The following is a 10,749-nucleotide window of genomic DNA, read 5'->3' as shown; positions in this document are numbered from 1 at the left end:
GAACCTAAAAAAAGAAATAAAAAAAAAATCTTCTCTTATATATGCAGTGATCGCTTTCTACGCATCATAAACTGATGTTTACGCAGGATAGAATAAAACATTTTGCACAACGTTTGACTTTGGTTTGTACCGGAGGACTACGGAGCAATCCCCAAGTGCCAGGCTGGGTGCAAAGCTGAGCCCTTCTCCCTGACCCAGCTCACCGGCTGCCAGGAGACATGAGACAAGGTGGTTCTTGTGCCAGGACGTGGGGGATAGAGCTGGACGGCCTTTTTCAGCAAAATTCATCTGGTCTAAGGACGCTTGTTCATCAAAACCAAAATTAGTCATTGCAAAGAGCCGTTTTCAGCAAGTTCCTGGTAAAAAAAGCTTTGAAACGCTGAAAAACTCTTTTTACAATATCCTTAAAATGAAATACTGGTTTTCAATTTAAGCTGATTATGTTGTTTTAAAAATGTTTTTCAGACTGACTGAATGGAAACAGCCCAAATAATGCAGACGGATGCCATCTTTGGTTTAAATTGCCAGTTCACACAAAACTCAACTTCTTTCCGTACTTACCTCAGGAAAACATTCAAAACTTGAACATTTGCAGGAATGGAAAGATGGTTCTTTACTTCTACTAACTGCTGCACTTATAACACTTTTCCTCTTCATACTCATTCCCCACCTCAAAACCCACCTGAGATAACAGCCTTGCACAGATGTAGCATCTCCCGTTATGGACCGCTCTCAAGCCTCACGAATTAAAAACTAATTTTTGGCTGGGGTAGGGGAGCTGTGCTGGCCATAACTGCCGTATCCATGGACTCTGCTGTGGCTTTCAATCCCACAGAAACCTCTCTGGTCCCCATCTCCGAGAGCTACATTTTTAATGTTTTACTCTCGTGTCGGTTCTGGCAGGTAAACCAGTACTGCTGCCTCACCTTGCATGTGGGAACTGGGGTGCAGAGGCCACCTCCATCCTAGAAAATTGAAGTATCTAGTTAAAAGCACTAATCCCCTCCTTTCAGTGCAAGAATCTGAAGTAAACACCAGATACAACATTACCAGATCATCCTCCTGTCCTCTTCCATGCGAGGCCATTCCCCCGAAGCGACGGTTCACACTCAGGCTGGCGCCAACCAGCCTGCAAGACGCAGAAGCAATCAGCTTCGTTAGCTTCAGCCTAGTTTACATGTTTGCCTGAAGCGGCTGTATTTTGTTAATCACGCCATAATCTCGCACAGTTTTCTGGAGAAGAAAGTCGCGATCCTCAGTTGAGCATCACATTGGCTTCGCCCTGACGTGGAGTCACAGCACGCTTGCAACCTTCACGTCCCTCTGGAAGGATGCTGGAAGAGATGCCACCAAAACTAGGCTCTTCTCCAGAGGGTGGTGGCACCACACGCTGTACCCTCTTTGGGGAAAAAAAAACCCCACAACCCAAATTTTAAATAGTTTTGCAAGCTTGAAGGGCCTTTAGTGACATTTAGCATCCTTTGAAAATCTCTTGCACGGGAAGAGGAGTAAAGGGATTAGGGAGGAAAATGTCACCATCTGAGCTTGTGTTGGGCCTCAGTGCAAGGAGGCAGCCGAGGCTCTGCTGAATATTTAGCGACTCTTTATAGCGCGCTGGGTTGAATATATCATCAACGCATTAAATTCAGCACCGTCGCTGGGCAGCCACAGCAAGGCAGAAGGCTCAAAAAAGCCTTTCGTGGATTTAGAGCTTTAAAACGTGACGTCGATGAAAAACCGTAGATTGACTCGAATCTGAACACGAACACGCTCACTTAAAACTCTCGGGGAAACTTAATGAAGGGAGTTTAAACCTTTAGTGCAATTCCTGCTCCCAACGCTTTGCCCTCCCAGGAAATCCACATACATTTTATTTGCTGTTTGTTAAAATGATAGAAATTAGAGCTAAAGTAGTTTTACTTTGTACAGAGGCAGAAGATACACAAAAGTTACAGGAGAGACATAACCTTCTAAAGAAAAATTAATTTAATAAGAAGGAAAAAAAAATAATGCAGATATAAAAAATATAGCAAATACTGAGTTTTTTAGTCCACAGAATATTTCAAGTTGAGCGTGTTCCCCGCAGTGTGTATTTATCCCACACAAACAACATGGTTGTTTTAGGTAAATACACCTAAACCTGGGAATGACTTACACTGATCTACTTCTCCGGGGGCGATGCTGATGGGGAGCCTCTACCCACACACGCATTTATTCTGACACCCACCACAAATTAGGAGTAACAGCATCTTGCAAAGGGGAACGTGGACCCTTTGCTACGCTCATTCAACCATGCGGCTTACCTGCGTCCTCGGGGTGGTGAGGGCACTCCAAGTTGCCTATCGTTCATCGTTGTTATTATTATGAATGATCGCTGTCGTAATACAGAAGTAATAATCAGTATTATTAATAATCTTAATACTAGAGCATTGCTTATGCTGGTCATTAACTGTTATTAATTATTAACAGTCACAAAGTGTCATGTTTGCTCAGCTCCCATTTTCTCTACAGCCCACAGCAAAAACAAAATTGTTGTGATTTATATAGGTGAATTTAGCAGCTTTTTCAGACTTGATTTGACTGTGATATAAATCAACTCCCGAGCTTTCTGTTCAGGAATGAATTACTTGTTAACAGAATAAATATGTATTAGCAGATCAGACGTGGATAAGTTGTTTGTCGCCTTGCTCGCAGGGTATGATTCATATTGCTGCGCATGGGTTCGGCTGGCTGCATTTCTTTCTCTCTGCATGCCGGTCACAGCCGAGCAGGAGAGAGTGGAGCTTGTTTGCAGCTCCCACTGCCCCTGCGTGACCTGAGCGGAGCCTGCAGAGACCACGTTCACCTCCTGCGTTTCTTGGAGGGCTTCGGAGGAGCTGGAGCAAAGCTGGTGGCAAGGGACAGGGATGGCACGGACACGAGGACAGAGCAGACCTAGCCCTCGCCATCTGCAAATATCCCTCTCCCTCATACTAAAAAATAACAGAAGAGTTGATAGGTAGATCGTGCAGATCCAGCTCCAAGCTGATGTCTGCAAAAGCCAGGATTGCAAGGTACAGGGCATTTCTAATTCTTCTTACTTCATCGTATTGTTGCAAAAGTGTACAGAGATGGGTTTAGTTGCTGCTTTTTCATTTCTATCCCTCTAAATTCCTTTTTTTAAAAGACTTTTTTTTTTTTTTAGGCTAACTCCTGGGGATGGGCAGGCTGGAAGCAGGCGTGCAGGCATGGAGAGGCCGATGGTCGAAGGTCTGCCGGTGCCCCGCCGGAGAGGCGATTGGCACAGCCGGGCTCCCACACCTCCCAGCGCAGCTTTGTCTTCTCAGCTGGGTGGCCCACGACACTTCTCCTGGGATGACAAAGCTGCCATAAAGTCAACAAGATCTCAGAGAAGGCGCAGCCGTCGCAGATGGGGAAGTTTTTGAACAGAATTGGTCAAAAGCTGCAATTTTCCTCCAAGGAGAAACTCTGCCTTCGTGACTGGCTTTTGCTTCCTTCAAGCTTTTTTGGTTTTGCTCCCTCCAAGCACTGGGAAATCCTCCCACCTCCACAGAAAACGTGCCTGAGATCTTCTTTCAAATCCCAGCGTGTTGGCCACTACACCTGGAGAGCGATAACAGATATTTGATGCCCGACGTGCCGAAAGCGGAGACAGCATTTCAGCAGATGACACTCTAACAGGAACCCCGGTGTGAATCAGCAAGAACACATGTTTTCAATGATAACAGCTTAAATGAGTCCTTAATCTTTCACACACACAAAAAAACCCAAGAAAAAAAACCCTGACCCTATTCCTGCCAAGGAACAGCATTGGAAGAGCCGGCCTAAAATAACAATCCAGAGAAATCCAATGCATATTTTAAAATGTAATAATGAATTGAGTTTTCTCATTTAATCTTCTCCAAATAACGGGGAAAATTGTACATGGCAACTATGAAATGAAATATTGACTATTCACTTTCTAGAAAACGGTAATTTCTTCTATTTGTCACAAAAGATCTAGGGACTGTGTCCCCATCCAGGGATGTCTGTCAAATTATAGGAAAAGTCTATACCTGGCCATTTTTATAAAATAAACTGCTATTAACTGGTTTAGGGAACAAAGAGGAAACTGCATCTTGGCAAAGACAAGGTCTCACTGAAGTTCACCATGAACATGCCACTTGTGAGGGATTTTACTTGAGCGCAGCGTAAAAACAAAGATAAAAATTAATTTAATAGCATCAGCTGTCTTTCCCAAAGACACTGAATGATCAACGTCAAGAGCAAGCCTGGGTAAATGGAGCTTTTTATAAACAGATATTGCCTGTAAGTCCCTGATTTCATGGATATTCATGTATGGATAGAAGTCAGCGGTTTTGTGGTGAGCATCTGCTGGCATCTCAGGTGACCTCCCATCATCCAAGACATCCACAGGGGTTGGCAGACATGACAGGGGATTTAGAGGGGACATCCCTGGGGTGGGAACTGGCAGCTAAGGAGGATATCACAGTGTACCTAAACTAGGACAAAACGCCTGTATTTAGACAGTTGACTCCGATTTGAAGCACCTTTAATTTTAGGCAAAGTGTCTGATGGATGACGCAGGAGCACAATGCAGATATCTGACCTCAAGGATGCGCAGAGGCCGAGGAGCAGAGCACAAAGCGTGTTGAGCAGGTCAGCATCTGTCTCCACCCTCCTTTCTCCATAAAGACTGTGGGGGAAATTGGTGAATCCCCATGAATTCCTCTAAAATAGCCCAACGTCTCAACAGCTTTTAAAGAAAGCTGGGTTTACCAAGCTCTTAACTTGTGCAGAATGCATTCTGCATTCAGTACTTCAAACCCCAAAGACGACACACATGAATTAATTTGCACCTTGGTTAAAAATAATTCAAAGCAATTACTTAATTTGAGCTGGTTAAAATATTCACATCAAATGAGGAGGGAGAGAACGAAGGATGGGAGCATCCGATACAGCGCAGCCACTTCTCTGGAGTCAGGCACCTCCCCTCAAAAAAAAAAAAAAACCCAAAACTCTGCAAAAGTGAGAAGTCCTGGGGCTTTGCCTTGTTATTTTTATTTTTGGCAGGGCACAGGCTGCTGGAGATTTGCCAGAGCAGCTTCTGCCGGACACCTTCGCCTTTTCCTCCCCCTCGTAAAGGCTGTTCGTTGGCGTCTGCTTTCTTTGAGGCTTTTGGCACAGGGAGAAAAGGGGTCAGCAAGTTAACAAATTAGACATGTTCCACCTGGACAAGCCATCAAAAAGCTAATTTTACTTGGTCGCCTCGTAACCTACCCTCTGTAACTTGATACGTACCTAAGTGATGGAAAGCACTACTCAGATTCATAAAATATTTTACCGAGAGTAAAACAGATCTAATAGACCTATTTCTCATTAAAAAGGTCAATGCAGTGAACATTTGATGCTGTATAACTGTCTGATTCAATTTAGCAGGTCAAGCTTCACTAATCTAATGCTCTGATTGGTCTGAATTCATTTCTGCTGGGGAAAAAAGAAAAAAAAAAGTACAATTTTCCAACAAACTGTTGGGATTATGTACTCTAGCCTTATATGTTTACAAGGCATCACTAGCACGTTGATCAAACCAAATCCGCCCGTTCTGCAAGACCGAGCAAAAGTTTCACATTAGGAATTAACATTCAGAATCGACAAACAAGGGGATGTAAATCCCCTCAGGAATCAGAATACGTATTTTCCTCAGCCAGGAGCAGAGGCAGCAAAAGCTTTGGGAAGAAGCTGATCCAAGTGTTGGGACTTGAAGCAGCGGATGATGCTTTGAAACGCGTTGTCAAGTGTTAGAGCAGTGTCGCCCATCCAGCGCAGGGAATTTTAAGTGCTCTTGGCTTTATTTCTTATCTAAAATGTGGGAGCAGGTAATCGTTTGGGGGAGTTGCTTTTACTTCATGGTTTCTGTGGCTTTTTTTGATGGGTTTGGATCTACTTTTCCGTTCAGTCTTCAGGGAAGAGCTGACAGCACATCCTCGTGCATTTCCCATTACAAGGAATGGGAATCCCTCGTAATTACATCGTTTCTCACCGTTACAAGGCTGCTCTCACCATCGGTGGAGGACCAGGATTTTCCCTGTCTTAGAAAGCCTGGAGCGAGGAAAAGAGGTGACCTCTGGGGGACTCCGCAAGCTGGGATGTCCCCAGGGCTCCAGACAGGGGGAGACCCCAGGAGTGGGTGATGCTTTGGGCTCTTCTCTGTTTTTATGGCAGAAATGTTCATTTTCAGCAAGGATAAAGCCACTTAGCGCAGAAACCTCATCAACACGGCTCGGTCCAATCCAGATTTTACAACATATTAATTATTTTTCCAATACAGCAGATTTTTGAAAGGAAAAAGCCATTGCTGCTGCAATGTATCGTAGCAAAGCCTCATCAGCCGGTTGGCTGTGCCCGGGGATCCGAGCGCAGCACAAACTGCTCTCAGTCAATTAAAAGCACTTGCAAACTTTCCCGGGAGGCTGCACAGGGTGAAAGAGCTGCCAAGAGGGAAAGGGGAAGCAAGACATTTTTAAACAGCAGTAGAGAATATGTCAATAAGTATCTTGCCAGATTAGAAAGACTCTAAAGGACTCAAACGTGCATGTCTAGAGACTTCAGAGTTAATTGCATTAGCCCCAAGCAAGGTCTGCCCAGCTTCATACTGGGGAAACTGAGGCAGGCTTAAATTAAAGGCGTGGAAGTGAACCAGAATTCTTTGCCTTGAATGAACCTCAATTCTTTGCTCTGTCAGCAATGGAGCAAAAAATTATATATTTACAAGTCACCTACCAGATCTGCTACATACAGTTCAGTATCAAAACTTGTCTTCTAATCTCCACCTTCACCTGAAGGGCAGCTTACAGCTTTTGCAGGCTGTTCCCCATAGGACGTACGTGTAGGATACCTTACGGCCAGTTCACACCCTGCAGGTACCTCCACACCGCAGGTTTGCTCCACTGAATGCAGCTGACCTGCTGCATTATTCCCGATGAGAATGCATTTTCCCAGTTCCTTTTACGCATTGCTCTCCAAACCAACATCCCTTATCGTGACACTTTATCCGCAGAGGCAGCGAAGGAGAAATCACCACCTATGACCGATGCCATCGCACCTTGGAGACCAGGCAGGGAAGGCCATGACCATCACACTGCCTCACTAGGGTGTCGGTAACAAACAGACTAGAATAAAACTATGGCAGAGCTGGATCATGGCACGGCTCAGAAAGCCAGCAGTACAAATGTATCACTCCCGCAGCCACGCTCAGAGCAATGAAGACATATGGGCATCTCATTTCCAAGCAATTTGCTTTCTTGGGCACCCTCAAAAGATACATGAAGCCGTGAAGAAGGAAAAACTGCAAGCATAAAAGAAGTCCTAAAAGTTAGCGAAAGCTAACAACTCCAAGTACCGAGTGAGTTATTTATTGTGGCAGTCCCTTCCTCGAAGCGATTATAAGCCCAAGCAACTAGGTGCTGAGCAGCTACCCTGAAGGGAAACAAAATTGCATGTAAAACTTGTTTGGGAGTGACCGACAGACCATCAGCATGACATATTGCAGGGACAAGCCATTATGTACCTCCTTCTGAGCCTGGAGCCACAGCAAACTGCACGGGGGCGATCAGCAAGCAAACACACAGGGCTTTGCTTTCCAACCGCCAAGAGCAATGGGGCTGCTTTCCGATTTAATTGCATCCAGCTTTTCCCATCCAGGGCTCTCTTTTTAGGGTGCAACTTCTATTAATTTCATGAGGTCACCCCAAGCGTTCGGAATGCTGTGTGGGAGCAGGGATCGTAGCCAGGCTGAAATGTTCCTACGCTGGAAGATATAGATGATCTTTAAAAAATAGCAATAAAAGTCACAGTGTTGCGTGCACAGGGGGATGGAGGATAGCAGGGGATGGCAATGGGACCCCAACCAGCGAGCACTCAGCTCCGTGAACCCCCAATATTGATTTTCCCTAACTCAGGGCATCTAACTGGGCTGACAAAAGCAGCTGTTGGCCCCTTGCTCCATGCTGGCCCCCAATTCTTTTATTTATGCTGGGATCTAACCATCTAACCCACTGCACAGAAAAAGACACCGCATTTACCAACCCCAGCAAAGCGATTCACTGCTGCTGGTGCGGCTTGCAAGGGTCTTGAGGTAGCTGGAAAACCCTCCACAAGTTCAAATTAGTATTATGTATTGTTGTTAGAATTATTTATTAGATATTATGTATTATTAGCAGTATTATTTGTATTCTTCTATCTCATTTCAGTTGCAATCTCACTGTAAACCTGCTGTGGCTCAGCCAGCACTCATCCCGGCTGGATCACTTCATCTTTAACATCCCCAAACTGGTGACATGCACCATGACTTTGGTATTTGACCCCTGCAGCCCCTCACCCAGCAAGCATCTCCTGGGGGCTTTCACATCTGTTTGCAGCTCCCACTGCCCCTGCGTGACCTGAGAAGGGTCCAACTCATGGTGAGAGGGGAAGGGACCTCCGGCAGTGCTGACCTGCCAGGGGCCATCGTGCCCACAGCCTCGCCGGAGCAGCAGTGTCGGGGAGAAGCCTCCTCCCGCCCTTTCTCCATAAAAGATGTTGACCTTTCATGTTAAGCTGGTTTTTAATATAAATATTTTCTAGTATGATTGCAGAGTAGCATTTCTGAAAGGTCAAAATGGAAATGAAACAGCTTGGTTTTACCCAAGACCATTTTTTATAAGTGACCCAGAACATCCCTCTCTGGGGGAATTTTCTGCGTTTTCTTTTCTGGTGTGGAACAAAGCCGATTCCCAAACCCCAGCTGGACTGGGGAGCCCTGCCATGGGAAGGGAGGCCTTCGTGTTATCTTCTAGCTCTTTACAGGCACCTAGTAATTTAGCCATCAAACTCACCTTCCCCCTCTTTCCACCCGCTTCTTCATTAGGAGTTTAAAATACAAATTAGGAAATTACAGAAATTATAGCCTATGGACACCAGGTCACCATTAAGGGCCTGCAGTATAGCACCTATATGCGTGTGTGTACATATGCACAGGAGTGTGCACGGCCCCGCAGCATACCCTCACAGGTACGTACCCTCCTTCCCCGGTGTTTGGGGGTCCACCACCCCTCCGGCCAGTTGGGTGGGAGCACCAGGTCCTGTCTCCTGCACACCCCTCCCCGCTGCCCCGATAACCCAAAATGTCACCCTCTGACCCTCTATCCCTCATACTCCCACACAGCTCTCCAGGGCAGGACTGTCCTTTATTTCCCTATTTCCCTGTAAAATGCCGGTGCTGCAGAGTCTTCTCAGCCCTCCCGCAGCCCACAAAGGCTCGTGGGCGAGATGCCACTACGTGTACAGCGTCAAAGACACGAGAATTTGAAGGGGTTTTGACAGAGCTGAAAGAATACTTTTTTTTTAAGTCATATTTAAAGCTGCCATCAGGACCATCCAGTCCCTCCCCGTTTCAGCTGGTGGGACACAGGCTGCTCTGCGCTGTCCCTTAGGCACTTGCGGAACTTAAGTCAGCAACGCAGCTCAACGCCGAGCAAAGGCAAACAGGCTCACGGCGCAGCAGCCGAGATGTTTCCCATTAAGAGAGGAAAGAAGCTACGCCCTTGTCCATAGCCTGGGTGAGAGAGACCTCATCTGAGCAAACCTGTGCAGTTACTGCCATCCATCTGCAAGAAACATTAATCCCAGCTGGAGAGGGCTTCCCAAGCAGCGATGGGGACCGAGCTTGTCCTGCCAGAAGAGTCGAAGTGACCCCGGAGCATTGCTGGTCCCAGTCTGTGCCAGCAAGCAGGGGCTGGCAGCCTCACACCAACGTGAGGATGTTTGCATGCTCATCGGCATGCTAGCAAACACTTATCACTGAAGCTGTGTCTTTAGCCCAGCAATAAAACTAAGGTAATAAACGCTGAAAGGAACCCAGGAATTTTCTGCTGCCAAGCACCCAAAGAGGAGCTGAGATCCCTCCTGCAAACTCTATAACATAATATCATACAGTAGAGTTACTAGCTTTTTACTAGTACCCTGAAGCCATCGCATTATGTTGCTGAGCTCTGCCTCAGTGAACAGACTAAATTAATAAAACAAGACCAGCAACAGCTTAGAGACACAGACAGATGCAGGGACCGCAAGGATGACCAATAGGCCAAGGGGTAATGGTTTTAAACTGAAAGAGGGGAGATTCAGACTAGATAGAAGGAAGAAATTGTTTACGCTGAGGGTGGTGAGACACTGGCACAGGTTGCCCAGAGAGGTGGTAGATGCCCCATCCCTGGCAACATTCCAGGGCAGGTTGGACAGGGCTCTGAGCAACCTGATCTAGTGGAAGATGTCCCTGCTCATGGCAGGGGGCTTGGACTAGGTGACCTTTGAAGGTCCCTTCCAACCCAAACCGTTCCATGATTTACACCAACAGACAAGAAACAAGAGTTCAGCCCCAAACCCCTCTGCCACTACAGCAGTGATGCCTGCAGCAGGGCTGCTCCACACCGCTGCCATCGGCTGGGGCCGCTCACCGGTCAATGCCACCCCAACACCCCTGCCACCCCAGCAGCGACCTGCCTTCACCAGAAACACAGAATATTTTTATTAGCGCTGTTGTTGCTGCAGTCACTGCATTGCATCCACACTCCCCAGCCCCGTTTCTGAGCACAGCCCGAGCAAAAGCTATTATCTTGCTAGCGATCAATAAATAGATCAAGGGTTACAGCTAGAGGAGGAAAAACCAACGCAACACAACCTTTACAGCAGGATTTTGTACAAAGCAGTATT

At 46.4% G+C, this 10,749-nt stretch overlaps 1 long non-coding RNA gene across 1 annotated transcript; it reads right to left on the bottom strand.

The window, feature by feature from the left end:
* Positions 1-926: 926 nt before the first annotated feature.
* LOC127027662 (uncharacterized) lies at positions 927-2,376 on the bottom strand. The gene is made up of 4 exons (XR_007767822.1): positions 2,304-2,376; positions 1,213-1,334; positions 1,051-1,129; positions 927-965 (listed from the first exon to the last, which is right to left on the bottom strand). It is a non-coding gene; the product is annotated as an uncharacterized LOC127027662 (long non-coding RNA).
* Positions 2,377-10,749: the final 8,373 nt, after the last annotated feature.

This window comes from Gymnogyps californianus, chromosome Z (assembly GCF_018139145.2).
Source record: "Gymnogyps californianus isolate 813 chromosome Z, ASM1813914v2, whole genome shotgun sequence".
Lineage (NCBI taxonomy): Eukaryota > Metazoa > Chordata > Aves > Accipitriformes > Cathartidae > Gymnogyps > Gymnogyps californianus.
This window is presented reverse-complemented; position numbering and strand designations above follow the sequence as displayed.